Source organism: Triticum dicoccoides, chromosome 5B, assembly GCF_002162155.2.
Source record: "Triticum dicoccoides isolate Atlit2015 ecotype Zavitan chromosome 5B, WEW_v2.0, whole genome shotgun sequence".
Classification (NCBI taxonomy): domain Eukaryota; kingdom Viridiplantae; phylum Streptophyta; class Magnoliopsida; order Poales; family Poaceae; genus Triticum; species Triticum dicoccoides.
Window position 1 is genome coordinate 514,168,706 of NC_041389.1, and position 23,487 is coordinate 514,192,192.

The following is a 23,487-nucleotide window of genomic DNA, read 5'->3' on the forward strand; positions in this document are numbered from 1 at the left end:
TTAATTTTTGATATCTCTGTAAGCAACAAAAGGTATAAGGGAAACAATTATTGAGAAATAACGGTTGATGACTTGTACTCCTAGAAGAAAAGCATCTACTAATGTACTTTATCTTAATAGGAAACAAAGCAGGAGAGTAGCAATTCTCCATCAGTGTGATTCATTCATATTGACTGAGACATTATCTAAACAATGCCTTGTTTCAACATGTATAAAGAACGACAAAGCAGAAACGTACCATTCCTAAAACAATGCAACTGATTCATTTTAATAGAGACATTATCTTAACAATACCTTGGTTAAACATGTAGAAAGAACTACAAAGCAGGATAGTACCATTCCTAACAAGTGTTGCAGTTTTGAACTAAGATTCAGTAGTTAATTAGTTCTGAGAGTGGCATTGCTTAATTTTACCAGCGGCATTAGATCAACGAAAAGCATAAACAGTTCCAGGGGAGAGTGGGCGCAACAACAGTATGTGCTTCCATCTACTTATAAAGGGGGTGATGTAGAGTTTGTTGTAACAAAGCAACAAGCATCATGTCTGGGTTGGTCCCATTTTTGTTCACTACTTAATTGGAAAAGACAACAATACAATAGCTTCAATTCAACATTTATTTAAAACAGTACCAATACAAGTAGCACAACATCTCAAAGCACACTGCACAATCATGTGGATGAAGGCCTGTACTGACCTTTCATGAGACGGACAAGATAAAATATGAATCTGCCAACACGAATAGAAAATCCAATCTCGTTTTATGCAGTTGCACTGAAATCAAGCAAAGTGTTTCGCGTAGCAAAGCAAAATGTTGCAATAGCAACAAGTTGAATAGATATCCCTGTTTAAACAGACGCAAAAAAGGAATCAATTACAGGCTAATAAAGGAGGATGAAACATGCGGCCACAAAAGTGGTAATCCCGCCATGTGTTGCAGTTTTGAAATAAGATTCAATAGTTAATTCTGAGAGTGACATCAATTACTGGCTTATAAAGGGGTGATGCTGAATTTGTTGTAACAAAGCAACAAGCATCATGTCTGGGTTGGTCCCATTTTTGTTCACTACTTAACGGGAAAAGACAGCAATACAATAGCTTCAATTCAACATTTATTTAAAACAGTACCAAAACAAGTACAACATCTCAAAGCACACTGCACATCATGTGGATGAGACCAAGATTTGAAACAACTCGCCACGAAGACTGGAAACAAATCTCGATCTCCTTTTGTGCAGTTCCACCAAAATTAAGCAAAGTCACCAGTGTGGCATTCAAGTTGAACTGCACAAAACACTCTTAAAACATAAGTGTTTCGAGTAGCGAAGCAAAATGTCGCAATAGCAACAAGTTGAATCGATACCCCTGTTTTAACAGAGGCAAAAAAGGAAACAATTACTTGCCGATAAAGGAGGATGAAACAAACGAGGACAGAAAGAAGCATCTAACTTATCTTGGATGGAAAACAAAGTAGGACAGTAGCATTTCTAAAACGGTTGCATTGATTCATATTAACAGACACATTCTCTTGAAACAGCATTCGTTAAAAAATGTAATTTACTTTTAACAGTGGCATTGCTTCAATTTTCTGGCAGCATTCTTAGATTAACAACAGCAAAATAGCTGTATGGGACATGCCAGCACCATGTGCGTCCACACGTATAAATGGGTGATGCAGAGTATGTAGCCAAGCAGCATATATGCGTTGGTCCCATATTTGTTCTCTTTGAACCTTTTTCCTATGTGAGGGCAGCAAATCTAGTCCTGCACAAACTACCCGACCCCCCAGTTTCTTTCCCTTTTCAACAAAGAGATCGGTTCCTTACAGATGTGTGTACTGGGTTACCCCCCTTTTCCCTTTTAGACCTACAAAGCGGCTGGATAGCCAGTCTATACTACTTTCCGCCCCTCCTTTCCTCATTGAACCACATCATAGATTCTTGCTCCAGCCCACCGCACCCTTCTTTCCTCTTTGAACCAAGACCTAGATTCGACTACAGATCAAAAAAGATCCACATGCAGCTAGAGCAACGACGGTTTCAAAGAAACTTATACCTTAGGGTCGTCAGGATGTGGCAAGGCGTGTGGCGGGAGGTCGGATCTGCCCACACTACGTACGGCAACGAGGAAGAAGGGGTCGGTGGGCCTCCCGCACAGGCGCTGGGTGAAAGAGAACAACACAGCCGGTAGTGGATTGCCTCCCTCACCGAAGGCGATAGAGTGAACGATGCACCTCCTCCCCTTCCCGGTGCGACGGGATATGGACGCCTCCTTCACCAGCTGCGAGGGGGAGAGAGAGACAAGAGGCCGACACAGTCTTGTTTAGATCTGGTGAAGAGAGGGTGAGAGACTGTGAATATAGCAAACCCTAGCAAATGAATGCTGAGCCTCAAGTGTGTAACATATATGTAGTGCGGCGAGCGTGTGGAGAGTGCAAACCCGAGCGAACAAGCGCTGAGGCTCCCGCTTATATATATACTACTACTGTAGTACGGACTGAGCTCTTCCTAGTCGCACTTCCTGTCCTTCACGTGTGGTACACTACCCTCCCTTAAGTGAACAACCACACATGCGCCAAATTATCGGAAACGTGTGAGGGTGTGTACAAATAAAGAATTTTAATTTCAATTATCGGAAAGGTTTGAGAGTATTACAAAGTTTGACTTCAGTCAAATCTAATATGTGGAGTAAATAAAAACGGAGGGCTACTACGTCCATCCGGGTTTTTAGTCCACACCATTTTTTAAATCAAAATTAATAGCTGGACAAATAAAATTACAGGGGAGCTGGAGACAAAGTTGTGAGAAGGCTTAGAAATCAATACAAAACTTATGCTCTTAGTACCAACGTCGATCCTTCTTCGAGGAAACATTTGGTTCATAGCCAATTGTGTGATAAAATTACACCAACGTGAAAGACGACTGCGTCTCCAACGCAACCAAGGTGAACTGACGAAGGATATCATCTTTGTGCGCAACAAGCAAAGAGCACTGATGGAAGACAACATGTTTTTCATTGAAAATCGATCAGCTTCACCAGCTGACGCAACCATGAGGCGCAACCATGAGCATCGATAGGTCATCGTGGTGATGGATCATCCATTTGGCATCAAGTTTGGGTAAGGCACCTATGAAGTTCGACAAATCCTCACCGTGGTCTGTTTCTTCTCAGTAATCAAGCTCGAGGAAGGAAGAACCATGTGGCAGAGGACAGTGAGGTGGAACAACAATGGCCATCCAATTTTGTGCAGTTCCACTAAAATTGAGGAAGACATGCCCGGGTATGAAGACACGCATAGCTGTTTCCAAAAATATAAAAAGGGTTAGCAACGACATCTCGATTGTCAATAAGAATTAATGAAAAGTACACCAACAAACAGAAGCATCATAATTATCTTGATGGGAACTAAACCAGGATACCCGAGAAAAAAAGCATTTCTTCATTTAATCAGTGATAGTACTACCACCATATGGACAATGACCGCACAACCACCATGTACTTTTTTTTCGAAACAACATGTATACCTCCACTGAGGCATAAATCAGGACAACTTTTGGAGTGGCATTTCCTTTATAATAGTACTAGTAGGTGATGTTGGACCAGCCGACAAACCCTAGCTACTATGCATGGGGAGCTGGGGAGTAGTCGCATAGAAGAAAACCCACACGCAATGACCTGGGGAGCTGGACTAGTACAAGAAGTTATACCTCAGGTGGGCGAGATGTCGTTTAGGCGGGCGGCGGGATCTGCCCACACGACAGCAGCGAACAAGGGCGCGGAGGATCTTCGTCCGCGCCAGCGCCGGCTCCGAGAGGACGGTGCACATCGGCTTCCTCCGTCGCCGATGGCGACAACGTCAATGCTGCACCTCCTCACCTCCCGCAGCGGACAGGATGCGGCCAGATCTGTGACCACCAGTGAGGAGAGAGATAGAGTGGGCACTGTCATCTTGTTTTGATATGGAGAGGGTGAGAGAGCGAGACGCAAGAAACTCTATCAAACAAGAGGCTATAATGGAGTAAAAAAAATCTCTCCATAGCAATGGTTTTAAATAGAATACGCGCGTTCCCGGAAAAAAGAAACGAAAACTGGCAGACAATTTTTTAAGGGTCTGTCTAGGACACATTTAGATGTGACATAGTTATGTCACATCTAAGTTGATGTCCACTCTGTTTGTGGTCTTTTTTTTGTCCTAGTTTTTTTGTTTCTTGTTGCTACATTATATGCTTGTGGGAGCTTAGATGTGATATCCTTAAATAACATCTAGATGTGAATTAGACAAACTATTTTTCTAACGTACCAAGAAAGAAAACTCGATCAAAAACACGCCCCCGCTTCTAGGTTGCGAGAATCGTCGCGCACACACACATAGACATAGACATGCATATCCGTGTTTACATAAAATTCCATTTCCATCTCCATCTCCAATCATATTTGTCCAACTGGCACATTATTTACGTTGTTAATTATATATGCAGCAATATTAACGTACAACATCTCTTGTTTACGCACGTCCGGACCGCTGCCACGTCCGGTCCTGACCAACCCGAACCCTCTTCATCACCCGCGCGTGCTTCCCGCCCGAAACGGTCAGTGCCGCATTCATGCCCGGCCAGAGCGGACGCGACCTCTCACTGGCGCCGACATTGAAGCGGCGTGCCGACCGAGAGAGTGTCGCCCGTGCCGCTTCCGGGTGCACGCGGCTGCTCCGCTTTCAAAGGTTGCAATAGCCGGCTACAACATGCATGTAAAAAGTTCTTGGGAGTCCGTGCTACAGCTAGCTGTCCTCCCCCAACTCGTCAATCTCTTCCAGTAGTGCTAGTACTCCATGGCGCGGTCCATCGACAAGCAGGCGGGAAAGTTATCGTATACTACTCGGTTTGTGGTGAGTGGCATGCCGAGCGACCGTGTGGGGTCGAGCCGTGGAGGAGGGTGAGACACGAACACGACAGACGTGATTTAAACGTTGGTTTTGCTCGATGGCGCGATCCAACAAATGAAACGTTGGTTTCTCTCTGTTTCCATTTTTTCTCCGGAAAAACCGAAACTTTCCACTCCATTTTCATTCCTATTCCAAGGTTGCCCCGTTACAACATTCCATCAAATACAAAGGAGAACTAACACGCATGCTGATGCATCTCAATGATTCACAGATCATAGCCAATATCTACCTCATAACTAAAGAAAAAAGTTGTGAGAGCATGTACGAAAGAAAAACTACTGATGGGGTCACTACGACTTAAACCCTAAACCCTAAGCATGATTTAATTTCCTGGCTAGGTAGAACCTGTCGAAGGAAAGACGGCTGACACCCTCGGATCATACGATGCTTTTGTGCAGTTCTACTAAAATCGACCTGAGCATCCCTGATGGCAAAGATATTGAAGAAGTGTGATTAGAATAATAGTACTGGTACTAGTTCATGAGACATAAACTCATCACAAATAGAAGCCGGTAGAAGTAGAGAAAGATCGACATGAAGATGGAGCTACGGCAGTGGAGCAAGCCGGCTCAAAAAGGAAGATGGACTATACCTGGGACGTCGGGCTGTAGCTAGAAGGGCGGTTGGGACGCGGCATCGGCCCTACACAGAACATTGTTCCCTTCCCCCAGCTGCGGGATCAGGCTCGTCGTTCTATGCTTGTGAAGAGAGCAACCTAAGCAAGCAGGCTTGTAGCTTAGGCTCTTGCTAGTGTATATATAGTGGTTTTCTTTTTCTCTCCATATCAACCATTTTATATTGCGTACGTGTCATTCAAGAGTGAAATGATGGTTGCTTCTTCTGACTAACTTACTGTGTGATTTGACTGCTCGTTAGTGGCCCCTACACGTACTCCCCCTACGTGTATGCAACAGTCACACGTACACATGGACGCAAAAATGCGCGCGACGCCCTAATGCATGCATGTCCGAGCACACGATGGAACACACACGGTCACGCTCAAGTGCTCAACCTACACGTGCATGCACACACATACTCAGTCAGGTGAGCTAGTGACCGTATAAACATCAAAAAATAAATATATTGAGCGCAATGAGCGTATTATGAAGTCCAATGACCAGTGTCTTGGCTGATCGTCCTAAGAATGCTTATATATGAATAAAGCTCTCTCATTTACCCGCAAAAAATATTAAGCCATATTAACCGGAAAGGAGGGAGTATGGACTAGCACTACTTTTTGGTGTGTCCCGTCAACTCGCAGAATGAGGAGAAGCTTGCAGGACAAGGTGAAGCTCGCTTACGGCTTTTGACTAATGCAACCTACCCTCGATGGACATGCATCAGTCCATTCGGTGTCAGATTGTCAGAGGCATACACTGTAGTACCCAACATGCGGAGTACCATCATTGTTCGACTTCACGAAGAGGCGAAGAGCCAAGCGCAGTAGTACGAGTAGTACTACTACTAGAACCGCATGGTGGAGCGTTTGTACTCTTTTTTTTATCTCTGATAAAGTACACGTTTATTCCGGAGAAGGGCGGAAAACGGCAGCCCAACATGTAATGAATGATATCGATCAACCAACCATGCTCGAATATATCCGTGCGAGCCCGTCTGTGTGTTCTCGCTCCTTGTCTCTCTCAAGGAACGGCGGGTTGGCTCTTTGCTTCAATTGAGATTGGTTTGCTCACACTCCTGTCCCACATGTGAGTGATATGCCAAGAGGAGGTGCGTTGACCGACTGGCTATACGCGTACTTGGTTTTGCACATTCATACTACTCCTCCCTCCGTCACAGTTTACCGGGCGCGCTTCATTATGATGCGTTTCTCTCAATGCATTTCCACCACCAGAGAGACTTTAGATGCGTTTGGTTTAATGCTCAATTAATTAGGGCATGGTAACCGCAATCAAGTCCACAATTTTCTCTCGATCTACTCTGTACTACTACGGAGTGGAGTAAGTGCATGCATGTGTGTACCCGGGGTGGAAGCACTGCATGCATGTGTGTACGCATTATTCCCTCTAGTAATAGACACCGTGCTATAACTACCAATGCTATTTTTCAGGCCGATCGCTAGTCGCCTTGGTCCCATAGATTTTTTTCTTTTTTCTAAAGCGCGCTGTATAAACAGTGACGGATGGAGTAGTATGAGCGGATTCAAAGAAGAGCGTATTGATGGTTGCTTCTTCAGAGCAACTTATAGTGGGAAAGGCGGGGCTTATGATTTGACTGCTCATTCCTCACTATTAATGCGGCGCAACGACCGGGCTGACTCTCCCATGCGGTTGTGCACTACCCCCTCGGTTCTTAAATATACTCCGGAGTATTTGTCTTTATAGAGATTTCAATGAGTGACTACTCAAATATTTGTCTTTTTAGAGATTTCAAATGGACTGGCACATACGGATGTATATAGACATATTTTAGAGTGTAGATTCACTCATTTTTCTCCGTATATAGTCACTTGTTGAAATCTCTAGAAAGACGAATAGAATATTTAGGAACTGAGGGAGTACACATACGAAGCAAAATGAGTGAATCTACACTCTAAAATATGCCCGTTTGAAATTTGTAAAAAGACAAATATTTAGGAACGAAGGAGTATAATTTTGTGCATGGCACATGGACCCGAATGATGAAGAGGCTTCTGGCAATGCTATCAAGCTTCCATCATTTGTTTACATAATTGACGTACTATACAAATAATTTTCCAGCGACATGAAATTGTACAATGGTGTGAGCCTTCAGCTTTTGTTTCTCGTGTCTTGCCACCGATGCTCTTTTGGAAACAATAAAAAACTAACTTCCTTGCTAATGCATGTCAATTATTAGCAGATCAAAGCTAAAGACAGAGTTGTGAGAAGGTGTTAAATTAAAATTGATCCATGCTTTCATTGGCAGCAACGTCCCCCGAGCTCTGTCTAAATCAACAAGGCATGTTGGGAAAAAAGTTGTTGTCTGGAGCATGCAACATTTCGATCATTTTGTGCATTTCCACTAAAATAGAGTTGAGCGTCCCCGTTCCAAAGATATTAAGTGTGATTACAATAATAGAGGACTGCTGATGAAACAATATACACTCAAATAGAAGCCGGTCAACTTTGTAGTCTCTCTTAAGACTAACTAGTTGGAGAAGATTAGGCTCGGAGTTGGATGAGGAGGATAGAGCAAAACCAATCTCCCTTTGTGCAGTCGCACTAAAATGTAGAGACGTTGCCTGTGTGACATTTTAGTACAACTGCACAAAACACTCTTAAGAAAAAAGTGATTTGTGCAGTTCACCAAAAGGTCGCAATAGCAACAAGGTGAAATGGATAGCCTTGTTTGCAAAAAAGAGGTAGAAAGGAAACAATTACTGGCCAATAACAGTTGATGACACATGCGACGACAAAAAAGAAGCATATTCCTTGTCCTAAGGGAAGATAACAACACAGTTGTGTTTGTCTAAAACAGTGTGAGGACGAGAATGCAATATGGAAAGTACGCCGGACGAGCTACGTTTTGGGAAAAGAACTATGGAAGATCCACATGCAGCGATGTGGGAAGATGGGCAGTGGAGCAAGGCCGAAGGGGATACCTGGAGGTCGTCAGGATGTAACTAGGTGAGCGGCGGCGGGTGGAATCTGCGAGCAGGTGGCGTAGGCCCTGCCGCACCGGAGCTTGGTCAGAGAGAACGGCGTGTTCCGTAGATCGGGACGTGCTGCCTCGGTGCCGTCGAACGGAGAAACGATGCACTTCCTCCCTTTTCCCCGGAGGACGGGATGCGGCCGGATCAGTGACCAACGGTGAGAGAGAGAGAGAGAGAGAGAGGCCACCGCACTCCCTTTCCCCCGGCGGACGGGATGCGACTGGATCAGTGACCAATGGTGAGAGAGAGAGAGCCCACCGTAGCCTTGTGTGAGATACTATAAGAGCGACAAACTAGGCAGGCAGGCTCCATTGTATATAGTGAGCGGACTACCTTTTTCTCCATAAAAATCGTTTTATATTCTATGTACGTGCCATTGAGCGCTATAACTTTATTTAAAATAACGCGGCAATGCATCAAGTCGAACTTTGTTTCGTGCACGCGTGGTACACGACCTCCCTAGGTAAACAATCGCTACAGGAGTTCAAATTAGCACGTGGGCTGCCATTTCATAAAGAAATGAGCTTCACCGTGTACCCGCGCGGGTGTGGCTGGGCACGAAGCGTGAGTACGTGCACGGTGCACCTATTCTCTTCTTGTATACGTACACCACCTACGTGGGGTTGTGTGAGAGAGATACAAACCTAGAGAGATATAGTGTGTGGGTTCTTGAGAGTTTTTTTGGGGGGGGGGTCAATCAAAAAATGTAACATATGTAATGTGTGTGAAATAGAGTCCTGGATATAACATATATATAGAGGGGGCGATCCACGAGAAGAGAGTGGAGGTATCATCGGCTTGAGGTGTCCATAGAATAGAAGAGAGGGATGATGTTGGTGTGCGTGCGTGCGTGATCGATAAAGACTGCCATCGAATTTGTGTGTGCCCACGTCAAAGATATAGAGTGGCTGGCCTACTGGAATGTGAGAGGGGACATGTGCAGTTTGTCTCTATGGCATGGATACCTACCTGCAGTGCTCGACTATCGGTGTGTGGTAGGGGAAGAGGGAGGCCCAATTAACTATAGAGGTACAATGGCTGGTATATGTGTGGAGGAGGAGAGAGGCCTACCTCATGTATTAAGGGAGATCGATCGGCATCCATGCATATGTGCAGGAGAGGAATAAGGTTGGGAGAGAGACAGAGCTAGAGTGTTGAAGGGGGTGGTAGTGGAGTTGCTTCTAACAAATGGTGGGATAGGCTTGCTAGACAAACGGAGGGCACACCCGCAATATCAATAAGAGAGGAGATGGTTGCTTGTTATCTGTGAACGTGCGTGTGAGAGACGGGTCAGGAGGCATGCACGAATGACGAGGGGGGACGATGTGGCTGTGGTAAGCAGACGTAACTACATAGGAAGATCAATCGCCCTTTGTTAGAGAAAGGAGAGACATAACTTGTGAGGTACGTCAATCGATGGGGGGGGGTAGTTAAAGTCGATCTAGGTATATGTTGGGAGATCGATCGGTATACATGCATGTGTGTGTTAGAAGCAAATGAGGCACGAGGAGAAGGATAGAGAGAGAGGGATGCATGTAGGAGGTGGTACGAGAGGCATACTATATCAAGGGGAAGGAGTGTGCGAGTACGAGAACGATGAAAAGAGTGGTGGGAGTGAGGCATGGACGGTGACAAGAGAAGATGGGAAGGTTGTATTTGTGCTAGGAACACCTGGCTAGAGAGGCATATCGATCGATGTGTGCCGTAAAGAAGGAGCTGGGGGGCCTACACACACCGTGGGTGAACGACCTAAAGTGAAAAGACGAATTTGTGCGATGGAGCTAGAGAATGCTGAGGGAGGGTGAGAGGGATGCGGGCGTGTGCATGCACAAGAGAAAGTTAGCGCTAGCTACAAAGATAAGAGGGTTGTGTGGGTGTAAAAGACGAATAGAGATCATATATACTTCATTATAAAAAGCAAATTCGGATATTTGAAGAATTTATCATAGTGTTTTAAACCGACGCATGTGTGAATATATATAACGGTGATACACATGGTGTGGTTATGAACATGTTATACTACATTTAATATATTTTATCTCTACTCTTATAAAAAACGGAGTTGTTGATGATGGTGTGCCTGCCATCCTGCATTATAGGCCGTCCGATTTATATCTGGCGGATAGCAAGGAAACTATGATGGTTGAAGTTGGCAACAATCATGATTGTAGATTCTTATTGAAATAGGGAAACGAATTCAAATTTAGTTCAAATTGCAGCGGTAGTATAGACATTTGGAATGCACTAAAATGTTGGTATGAGTAGGTTACATGCATTATACAGCAAGAGAAAAAATTTAATCGGACATAACATGGATTCATACTCCCTCCTTCCATCTATATAGGGCGTAAGATTGTTAAGACCGCCTTTGACTATTGACAAGATTAATAGTACATGACATGCACAATGTGAAAATTATATCATTGAAAGAACCTTTCACAGACGAATTTAACGATGTGCTTTGTGTAAGTTGCATGTCATATATCATTGCTCTAATATTTGGTCAAAGTTAGCATCAAAAAACGCATTAGGCCCTATATAGATGGAAGGAGGGAGTAGCTTTGAATAGCATTTGTATAGTAAAACGGGGTAAGACTCTCTCTTTGTGTGGTGTGAATAGTTTTATTTTTTTGGTTTTCTTTTTGGTTGAGGGAAGTGTGAATTGATTTGGTACGTACAAGTACAATATTACTACACGTTACGTTAGGCTTGTCCCTAAAATTCAACCCGCGTCTTGTTATATCCAAAACATTCAGATATCATGCTCTCAAAACTCGCGCCTTCACAACTCGTGCCTTGCTATCCCGAAATTACAACGCGCGCGAAAACTCCCTCCAGCTGCCAAATCCCGACACGCAAAATCCCCCTTCTAACCCTAAGCCAAAAGGGCCGCTAGTTCAAATCGGTGCGGGGTACTTTTGTAACACACCCTACATTTTGGACAAGCACGTCCCTAAGTCATGCTTCACCCCCTCCCATCTTCCCCTTTTCGCCATTCGAAATCCCAGGCCGCCATAACCTCTCCGCTCCAGCGGCGAAACCCCAACATCCTCCGTCCGCCACGTCACCTCTGCCCAGCCGGAGCCTCTTCCCCGACGACGTCCCTCGTACACCTTCCCGGATGAGGATCCGTCGTCCATCTCGCCGTCCCGCCGGTTCAGCCGCCCCGTCCTCCACCTCCAAGGAGCTGCTCCAACGATTGCCTCGTCTATCGTGGCTTCTCCATCCCCACATCGCCGCCTTAACCTGCTCCACCGGAACCGCAGCATCCTCATCGACTCCTTGGACAAAGCCGAGGCCTACTCGGCACCACCAAAGAGGTTGTACACTCATCGCATCGCACTTTCTCCTTAACTCAACCTCCCGGCGCCGACGGTGCTCCATCCTGCACCCCCATGGAGCGGCTACCTTGAAGCCGGCGCCACGGGCGACATCTCCATGGCGACTCTCCCCCAGTGCGAGGCCCCTTCGGCGGCAGCGTCCATACCAGGCGGATCTGCTGCTGCTGCTCTGGCTATCGCTCGCTCGCTCGCGCTGCTGCTGCTACTCCGGCTCTCGCTCGATCGCTCGCTCGCCCAGCTGCTGCTGCTGCTGCTCTCCCCCTCGCTCGTGCTGCTGCTTTGCTCCGATTAAGCCACACTTCAGTCGACTGAATTGACTTTTGGGTCAGTCAACTTTCAGGGGTTGGGGGGGCTCGCCGGAGTTAAGGAAGAACCACCTGCAGCGGGGATGGGGGCTCGCCGGATAGGTACCCCACTATCTATCTTAGGGTTCAGGGTGGGGGGGGGCGGGGGGCCTAGAGGGCTGGCCGGGGCGGCGGTGGCGAGTTGTTTCGGGGCGGCGAGGCGATGCTGGGGCCGACGGTTCGGCCGGTGGTGGCTGGCGGCTTAGGGGGGTGCAGGTTGAAGATGAACTGCAGGCCCTCCCTAAACTACATGTCAAGTGCCTCTCTGCTACCATTGCGTTCAGTTTCTACAGTAGCATTCAGATTCCACAGTAAATTTCAGTTTCGACAGTTAAGTTCAGAGTCAACAGTTTTTACCTCATCTGTTGTAGTCAGGTGGTTTTTGGTGATGTTAATTTTACATCCATTTTACATCATCTACTGGAGATGCTATTAGAATCCCACTTGAGATTGACGATGTCTGTCTTGTGCTGCTTCAGCCTTGATGTCTTACGACTCACCGGACCTGCTCCAACGACAGAATGATCCATCACAACAGAGCAGTGCCCTGGATGCCGTCTACAGATTCCTCAGATCTTCCTCCACACCTCTGACAGCCACCTCGGCCTCAACTGCTTCAGCGACCAACCCAATGATGCTGAGGTCAACATGGCTCCGGCAAAGAGGTTGTACACTTGTTGCATCACTTATTACTATACATTCACGTCGATCCATTAGGGCTATTTTGGTTCAACGGAAAAACGTCGATCCACTGGTTGCTACCATCACTCTAAATTTCTGCATGCTCTCCTTACATAATCTCACCATATTGTTTTCATATGCATGTCAGATATTGTACACAGTCATGCTGAACATGTAGAGAAAAAGAGAAGAGTTTTGCGCGGCAATACAATGTCATGCAGACCTCGCTCCATGGTGGGTTCAATGGCAAACCCTCCCCACCCCTCTCCAGATTGTAATCCAGAGGAAGATATCTATTTTGAGGCGGATTCAGACACCACTGACCACTCCTATTTACCCGCCGAGGTGCACTACAAAAAAATACACTTCCGTGATGATACGTGTTTGTCACAGTAGGTCGCGTTTTTTGTCATGCATGTACATCCATGACAAATTTATGACAGAATCGAGATAGTCATACCTGTGCTATCGTAGAAGTGTTCGATGACATTACCAAAATTATCATCACGAAAGTGTCCACTTCCATGACAATAAATCGCGAGTCACAGAAGTGCTTTCGTCAAGGGTGACCGACACGTGGCATCCACCATAACGGAACACCGTTAAGCTATCGGGTCGGGTTTTGGATCTGATAACCCGTTAACAGCCCCGACCAATGGGGATTTTCCACGTGTAAAATCATCACTGGCTGGAGGAAACATGTATCGGCTCATTGTTGGGACAGATGTCATCCACTCATTGGACAGAAGGCGCCTATGATACGTCGACACATGGCACGGCCCAACAGAGGCCCGTTCCTGTGAAAAGGCCGGCCCGTTTGACTTGGTCAAAAGGTGACGGGTCGGCCCATGGAAAGCCTGTTAACGGCATGTTCGCATATAGCCCGTTTACAGCCGCTAACCCAAGGCCCGTTACGCCCTATCCGAATTAGGCCCAGTAGCGTCATCTGGGCCATCCAATATGATTCCAGCCCGTTTTCACTTCTGGCCCATGTATGGCCCATGACGTCTTTTGGCCCATATGAGGCCCTATGTAACTCTTGGCCTATTAACGGCCCGTGGTGAAACTGGCCCGTGATGAATAGTGTATTACTTTAGACCCATTAACGGCCCGTGGTGAAACTGGCCCGTAATGAACAGTGTATCGCTTCATACCCATTAAGGGCCCGTTATTCAGTTGGGCCGTTTACAACCCATGTTATCTTTCGGCCTTCTGAGAGCCCATTTATTCTTGGGCTTATTTGCAGCATTCGGTTACTTACGGCCCGTTACTGTCATTTTCTGCTTGTGGGCCAAATTCAGCCTGTCTTTACAGTCGGCCCGTTTGTGGTCCGTTAGTCTGTTGGGCCATTTTCATAGCATCACCAAATACGACCTATTAACGGCCCGTTATGGTCAGCCAATAAAACGTATGATTTCCATTATAGGCCCGTCTACGGCCCATTAAAGGCCAGTACAAGACCCATAAATGAGTTGGCGGCCCATGGATCCTACGTGACGTAGAAGGCCCATGGATCCTGCGAGACGTAGAAGGCCCATGGACACTGCGAGACGTAGAAGGCCCATGGATCCTATGATACGTAGAAGGCCCATGGATCCTACGAGACGTAGAAGGCCCATGGTCGGGCGAGTTGGCCCCCATTTGAACGATATAGCATGTTCAAAGAATTATCCTACTCAATACTATCACCTCTAAAAAGCATACACTATACAACAAATAGATCAAGGCATAGAAAGGTAGAATAATCCTACACTATACAATAAAGAAATTACAGCCGATTATACCCACTGGGCATTATGGTACGGCACAGGTGATAATAAAGCATACACAAACAACAAATTACATACACTGGGCAAATACGGCTCATACATCATGGACGCGCATCAACTTAACTCCATTTGAACTATAATCTCTTCAGAAAATAGGATTGGCTGGATTCAGATAGCACAAATTTTAGTCTGCAAAATCTCCGATTCCTTCATGGTTACCTCGATGTCTTGTTTCATTTTTTTGACTCCTGCATCTAATACCTGCATGTCCAGTCTCAACTTGTTGATTATACGTTGACAATCATGTACACGTTGTCTTGCCACCTCTAGTTGATGCTCGAGAACATCAGCACATTCCACATCATTCGGTAACGACCATGCCGCACTGCTCGTAGATTTTTGTGTTGATGTCACTTCATCCTGAAATGTTTCTGTAAGTACACATGACTAGGGCAAAAATATAGTTACAACAGTGAAGCGAACAAGACACTATTTTGTACTACATGGCAAAACAGGACTAACAATAATGTTACACGTCACTTTCACCAAAGAAATGTTACACGTCATGAAGCATAAGCAGGGGATATTTTAAAAATTATAAAAAAGATAGTCTATGCAGCCTGCATACAGAAATCCCTCTTAGCTCACCAGAGGAGCATGATGTTGGGGCCCAATCGAAAACACAGACAAGTTACAAATTTAGACAGCACGTTGCGTATAAGTAAGCAAGCAGTTGGCCATTCTTACCTCAATTAAAGTCTTAGGGAGCATAATGAACATCAGAGGGTTTCATACAAACATACTACAGCAGGCAAAACTATGCAATCATTAGCATAGTATAAACTAGATTATGAGCCTCATGCAATAATAGTTGGTTAATAGACTTCAAAGCTTCAGGCACACTTCGGCAGAGTAATTAAATGGTAAGGCCTTTAATTATGTCAACTAATAGTGATACAAGTACCGAACATTAGGCATAATTATTTGGGCATCTCATTAAGTGAGGACAAATAAAGCAATTGAAAAGAGAAAATTAACTATGCCTGAAACAAACAAGGAATTGAACTATTGAGTTGCATACAGTGACTTACCTTAGCAGGTTGAAGAGGCTCAGCGCAGCTCCTACTTCTCTTGCAAGGCTCCTTCCTAACATCCTGTACTTGGAAATCCTCAATCTTATCTTCATTGCACCCCCTCTGCAAGATGACACAAACTAGTTACTCGTCTCCTTGGAAGATAAATATGCATACTTTCCAGTCTGTGAACACAAAAGGATGAGATTATAACAAAACAACACCACATAATGAAACATGCCGCATCTGTTGCACTTGCACACAATGAAATGGGCATTTACTATGTCTACACTATGTAAAAACTAGACATACCTTCGAACTGGATCTCCAGGTTGGAGAGCCTACTATAGTGTACAACCAAACCTTTATTCACCTATGAGTTAGACAAGGCCCCACTACAGCAGCCCTTAGTGTTTAAATCGTTGACAAGCTCTGTTAGAGTGTTAGGTCAAGAACAACAAGTAATCAAAGCAAACAGTCCTAGTATGGCTGGCTGATGCAAACAAGCAATTGAACAGATGTGTGAGCAAATCTTACATATCAAGAAAAGAAGCAAAGAAGGAGGCTTAAAGACCATCACTTGACTGACCAGATTTAAGGGGCATTTAAACATCATGTGCAACGTATGAACTAACATAAACATTGCATATTCCAGAGTCTACAATGGAATGCACATGTATTAGGTTATGCCATGTATGATGATGCCTAAATGTACAGATAGCAGGCAGGAGTGATTCATCATTGCACGCACAATTGAATTGCAGGTTAAGGGCCAGTTCGATTCCGCCTTTTCAGGGTATATTGTCAAAATAAGCCATAAAAGATGTAAAGAAGTCATTTTTGAGTTATGGGCTTGGGCTTAACTAATTTCGCTTTGGAGGGGGGTGTTTCGGGTAGAACCTCACTAAAAATTGAAGGGACGGGGAATGATGAGTTGCTACAAGCTGCTCCTGCTGCTGCTATATGATGAATTGCTATGAGATGCTCCTGCTGCTGCTATATGATGAATTGCTATGAGCTGCTGCTGGTATATGATGAATTGCAGACTGCTGCTGCTGTATGATGAGTTGTTGCTGCTGCTATATGATGAGTTGCTACAAGCTGCTCCTGCTGCTGCTATATGATGAATTGCTATGAGCTGCTCCTGTTGCTGCTATATGATGAATTGCTACGAGCTGCTGCTGGTATATGATGAATTGCAGACTGTTGCTGCTGTATGATGAGTTGCTATGAGATGCTGCTGCTGCTATATGATGCTTTCAGGTGGTGCTGCTATATGATAATAACCAGCCACTTTCAACAAATAATTGTTCTTCATTTAAATGTGGGTCATGCGTTCTTTGTTTAAATTAGGCAATGGGATCTCCATGGAAAACATTGACCAAAGTAGATTGTGCCAAGTAGATGGTATCATTGTATTTGCATTTTGAGCAAATAGTGATGGTCTGTTTTCCTATCATATTAATTACTGCACTGGGTTCAATTTGTGATGTTTGCAAGTCAAATTAATTTCCAGATGTGCAGCAAAATGAAAAATATATATAATGCAATCTAGACTTTCCACTGATCACACCAAAGATAAGCTGAAAACGCAATGAAAAGAACTAGTTGGCGTATTACATGGAGCTTATATTCACAGGTGCTTATTTTCTTAGGATAACTCGTAATAACTGTCCCTAAGAAACTTGGCTAATAGAACTGGCATACAAATAACATGTCACGATGATTGCAATGGAGGAGTGACGTACCATAGCACACTGTATAGGCTCACCGCAGCCTCTCCTTTTTTTGCGATGTTCCATGAAATTGCCACATACATCTTGTACTTTTTCACTGTGTAACCCTATCTGCAAGTTGACACGGCTAATTTCAGACATCTCTACATGATACTACACTGCATATCCTTGCGCATATTTAAACCACCAATTAACAATTGTGTGCGTACCATAAACTAGCCATGACTCTGTATGCTGGACTGGCAGGCACTCTAAGCGAGCCTAATGTAGTGCACTAGAATTCCTACATGCCACCTACGATTTTGTGTAATGTACTGCCCCTGTTCCTAAATACATGTATTTGTAGAGATTCCAGTATGGACCACATACAGATGTATATAGATGCATTTTCGAGTGTAGATTCACTCATTTTGCTCCGTATGTAGCCTATAATGGAATCTCTAGAAAGACTTATATTTAGGAACGGAGGTACAAGGTAGTATCATGTATGACATCTACATATCTAATTTAGCAGCCAGTAGTAGAAATCATTGTCTGCACAAAGGGATTACTGGTCAAAAATCCTAGCAAAGCACGCTGGCAGGCACAGAACAATACAAGAGAGAGAGACGCGCTTACAAGATCATAGCAATGCCTCAGTCCAGGATCTTGGTTGGCAAGCTGTTAGATCCAGAAGAAACATCGTCCTTGCAGTTTTTTTCAGCTGCATAACAGGTAACATCGACCGGTTAGTATATTTGAAGTACATCGGGCAGGTGATGCTGGACGGGTTTAAAGGTGACAAGTACCTAGGCCGTGGCGGGTGCTTGGCATCTCTCCAGACGGTGGGAATCAGGTTAGAAACGTCGAGGGTGATGACGCTGAGCTGGCTGTCGGGGTATGGTAAGGAGATCTAGAACCGTCGAGTAGGGTGTTTGTGGAGCGGCTCCGGTAGGGTGGACTACGGTGTGGGCGAAGCGGATCTGTGGTCGTGGACGAGGGCGTAGGTGAAGCTGCTCCGGTGGTTGGTTTAAGGATGGTGTCGACGATGCGGATCTGCGGCCGTGGACGGGGCATCAGAAGCTGCTCCGGTGGTTGGGTTAAGGATGGTGTCGACGATGCGGATCTGCAGTCGTGGACGGGGCGTCAGAAGCTGCTCCAGTGGTTGGGTTAAGGGTGGTGTCGATGATGCGGATCTGCGGTCGTGGACGGGGCGTCAGAAGCTGCTCCGGTAGGTTGGATGAGGGTGCGAGGAAGCGGATCTGAGGCCGTGGACTTGTGAGTTGGCAAAGCGGCCCTGGTAGGGTTGAGAATGGTATAGGTGAAGCTACTCCGGTAGGGTTGACGCTGGTGTCGGCGAAGCGGCTCCGGTAGGGTTGAGGAAGGTGTCAGCGAAGCGCCTCCGGTAGGGTTGAGGAAGGTGTCGGCGAAGAGGATCAGAGGCCATCGACGGGGGCGTCGGTGGGGCGGCTCCGGGGGGTGTGGATGAAGCGTCTCCGATGGGGAGTATGAATGAGCCGCTGCAGATGCGCGGCGGTTGACAAGAGTACCGGCGAAGCAGATCCGGCGCCGTGGACAAGGCCGGCACTGAATGGGCTGTGGTATAGTGGTGGATGAGCAGTCTACTTGTTTCTAGGGGAGGTGGGAGGGGTAGATGCGGCCGCAGAAGCAGATCCGGCGAGGTGGACGCCGCTGGCAGTGAATGGGCTATGGTACGCCGGTGGATGAGCAATCTAGGGTTTCGAGAGGGAAGGGGAGAAAGGGCGATGAAGTACGGACGACGTGATGTAAGATGCTCTGGTGCTGTGGAGTTAGTCGTTTTTGCAGGAGGAGGGGAGAGGAAATGGGGGTGGCATGTAGTGGGGGGAACCGGAAGTTACCAAAGCAGCCCTGACCTCTCATGTAGATGAGGGCGGTATTGTAACTGTTGGTCTCCGTGCACCAAGGACAAAAGGGGGATTTCGCATGCTAAAGACTAAGGTGGCGGAAATTTTAGAAGGAGGTGGGAGATTTTGCCGCCCGCGGGATCGTTCGTATCCAGTTTCAACTAATTTTGGACTGTGCTAGCGGGAAGGTCATGCTAGACTGTGTACACGGGGCACGCGTCAGCAGTTAATAACTGGTGTGAAGTCCACCCCAGAAAAAAAGACAATAACTCGGGATGATGCGCCGATAACTTGGACGTTTACACGGGCACGGCAAATCGTGCGGGTGTAGTGGCGCGTTCACAAAAAAGGGATCAAACGCTCAACCTATGTATTTCTCGTGTAAATAGATAATTTAGTGCCATTGGTTATTTACTTTAAACATAATGCATTGACGTGTTAGTGTAGAGGCGCACAAAAATAAATGGATATTGTAGTTAGCTACTTAAAAGTGTTACCTCATATGATTACATAATCTCCATTTCATAAATTGCGTAACAATGGTGCATGTGCATGATAGCTACATTGGTTTTTTGAAGAAACATCACTGTAACTTTGGCATGCACAATGAAAAAGGTTTATTTAAATAGAAAAAAATGTGATATGTGAGTGTCCAATCTTTATAGCGTTGAATCGATATTGTACCTTTGGCCACGATACGAAGTAGATATTGACTTATGTTCAAGCAATGCACGTCCACGGTCGCTAGATAGTGATACGTGAATGAATTGTGCAATCTCTCTCACACGCATACATATCTCATTTCCTTGTGGGCATCGGAATCACACACGTGCACTTCGTGTATTTCTCTCCCTCCGTCAGGGTTAAATTCGTCTTTCTACCCCGTCCTACAAGTCTCTCACACAGAAACACACACGCTCTCTATGTCTAACACGCCCACCCCTTTAATTACGCCCACCCACAGCCACTAATGTCTCAAAGTATAATAATGTCTCTCACACATATGCTATCTACCTATCCCTTAATATAGCTAGATATGTGTCACACAAACTCCTTCTCCCTACTAGCAAGATGCCCATGTGCGTTGCACGGAACATCAAGATGCATTTGTATGAGAAGTTTATCTTATGGGGGAAAAGGATGAACGAGGGAATGCCTTATTTGCAAATGCGGAGAGGGGTGTGGGTATCTTTTTGCAAAATTGCCATATTTTCCTTCATGTCCGTCGGATATAAATCGGATGGCCTATATTGCAGGATGGCAGGAACACCATCATCACCAACTCTATTTTTTATAAGAGTAGAGATATGTGAGTGTCAGTGCCCCCTCCCCCCACACACACTTCCCAACACCGAAGGAGTAGGGTGACACCTTGATCTTGATACTAATCTATCGACTGGCTTCTCTCTCAAACATACACACACACACACACTACCCGGCACCGAAGGAGTAGGGTGACACCTCGATCTTGATACTAATCTATCGACTGGATTCTCTCTCAAACATACACACACACACACACTACCCGGCACTGAAGGAGTAGGGTGGCACATCGATCTTGATAATAATCTATCGACTCCTCTTTCAAGCACACACACACACACACACATTCGCTAGTTGTGCCTCTGTGCCTACCGCGCACACTCTCGATACGTCTTTCTCTCCCTTCCCCTCCCAACAATGAGAGCAGAAGGGTGACAACTCGATCTGATCATAATCTGTCAATTGGTTTCTCTCTCAAACATTATGTCTCGGTGCCTCACTCGGTAGCCCCCTCGATATGTAGACTTCTCGCGCGCGCACAACTATAGTGACGATGACGCTGAACCTAGTGTGCCTTGTTTTTACCGGCCTCATTTGATAGTTTTCACCCTGTTTTCTGTTAATTAACAAGGCAACCTTTTCTTTGTTACTACTCCCTCCGTTCCAAAATAGATGACTCAACTTTGTACTAACTTTAGTATAAAGTTGAATCATCTATTTTGGAACGAAGGGAGTACTAGTGAATCTAAAATCATTCGGGGCAGACATAAAACATATCACTTCAACCCAATTATCGCAGCAACTACTTTAAAAGAAATTAGCTAGCTGCCCGTGCGTTGCACGGAACATCAAGATGCATTTGTATGAGTAGTTTATCTTGTGAGAGAAAAGGCTGAACAAGGGAAGGCCTTATTTGCGAACGTGGAGAGACGTGTGGGTATATTTTTGCAAAATTGCCATAGTTTCTTTCCTATCCGTTAGATATAAATCCGACGGCCTATATTGCAGGATGGCACGCACACCATCATCACCAACTCTGTTTTCTACTCCCTCCGTCCGAAAATACTTGTCATCAAAATGGATAAAAATAGATGTATCTAAAACTAAAATACGTCTAGATACATTTCCTTTTATCCGTTTTGATGACAAGTATTTCCGGATGGAGGGAGTATTTGTCTTTTTAGAGATTTCAACAAGTGACTATGACCGGACCTTACCAACATACTCAAAAAAGTAGTCCATAATTTTGATGTTACCCTCTTTTCTTGGCGGTGCAGTGCCATCTGGATACCTCATAAATAAATCAAGGACAAATCTGACCCCTTCCTAAAAAGACATACGTAGCAAAATGAGTGAATCTACACTCTAAAATATGTCTACATACACATCCGTATGTGGTAGTCCATTTGAAATCTGAAAAAGACAAATATTTAGGAACGAATGGAGTATATATAAGAGTAGACATGGAGATATATCTCCAGCATGGTCTACAACAAAAATGTGCTGGGCTGGTTAGCGCCGGATGCTCGCAATGCGATGACATGAGTTCAAATTCTGTCTTTTAACTTTAGATTTGTATATTATATATTACTCTACTTATTTAATATATACTTCTTTCGCTACTGTACTGACAGTGGTACCCATAGAGTACTTAGAATATTAAGGATGGACTTGTTTCTTTTTAACTTTCTGTACGAAGCTGTAGCCACCCTGCAAGTCACGTGTACATTATACATGCAATTAACTTTTTATAGAGGGACAATCGTACAGGCAATTAACTCAAATGGATTGCATGTCACTCTATTATTTCCAGCATAAAGAGCATCTCCAACGGCAGCCGGCAAATTTCCTCCCGCTTCCTTCCGCGGAGGACGACATCAAACGCCAGCGGCATACATTTTTACAACTCTAACCAACCAGATGAAATTCATGCAAACACGGACTGATTTCATATAAGCATGAAGGATTTCGTATAAAAAAGTCGGATCTTCATATAAACATGATGGATTTCATTACATTTACATGAACTAAGAGGTGCCAATCTGGCTCTCTTGTATAATTAATACTCCCTCCGTTCGGAAATACTTGTCCTAGAAATGGATATATCTAGACTTATTTTAGTTCTAGATGGCCGCCCGCGTATCCCTTTGTCTTCCTCATGTCCATCAGACACTTGCGGGGTCGACGAAGGTCCTCGGAAGAGACGAAGCAGCAAAGAAACCACCTGAATCCGCGGTCGTCACCTCGGCGGTGGCCTTCATGGGTCCCAAGTGGCGGCGGCCTCCCGTGTTCTACTTCTCCTCGATGATGGCGGCGGACAAGGAGAAGCTGGCCACCGACTGGTCGCTCTCCACGCACCCGGCTTCTGTCCCTGCCTGCATGGCGCTGCCGCAGGCACGAGAGGCATGCCCACAGACACGGGAGGCGCGGCCACTGCAGACACTGGTGGCGCGGTACGACGCGGCAGCGATGGTGCCCGTACCGGCGTGCTCGTCGCCGTGCCGGTGTGGAGCTACTCGCCACTCCTCATCGAGCTGAACTGGAGCGGCGAGTTGCTGAACCACGCGCCTGCTTGGGTCGGCAACTGTCTCCGTCGGGCCAAGCGAGGTTGGTGAAGCACCGAGCGGCCTCCCCCGTATCCGGAGGGCTCGGCGGGCCACCCAGCCGGGTAATATGCCGGAGAACGGCTCATCGGAAGCCATCGGAATGGTGGAGAAAATGGTGAAGAAGGAGATGGGGGAGCGGCGGAGGGGTGCGATTCTTGCCCGCTGTCTGTCTGGCCTTGTGTAAATAGAGGGCGGACGGTAGGATCTTGGCCGGCGTCTGGCCTCGTTTAAACTGAGG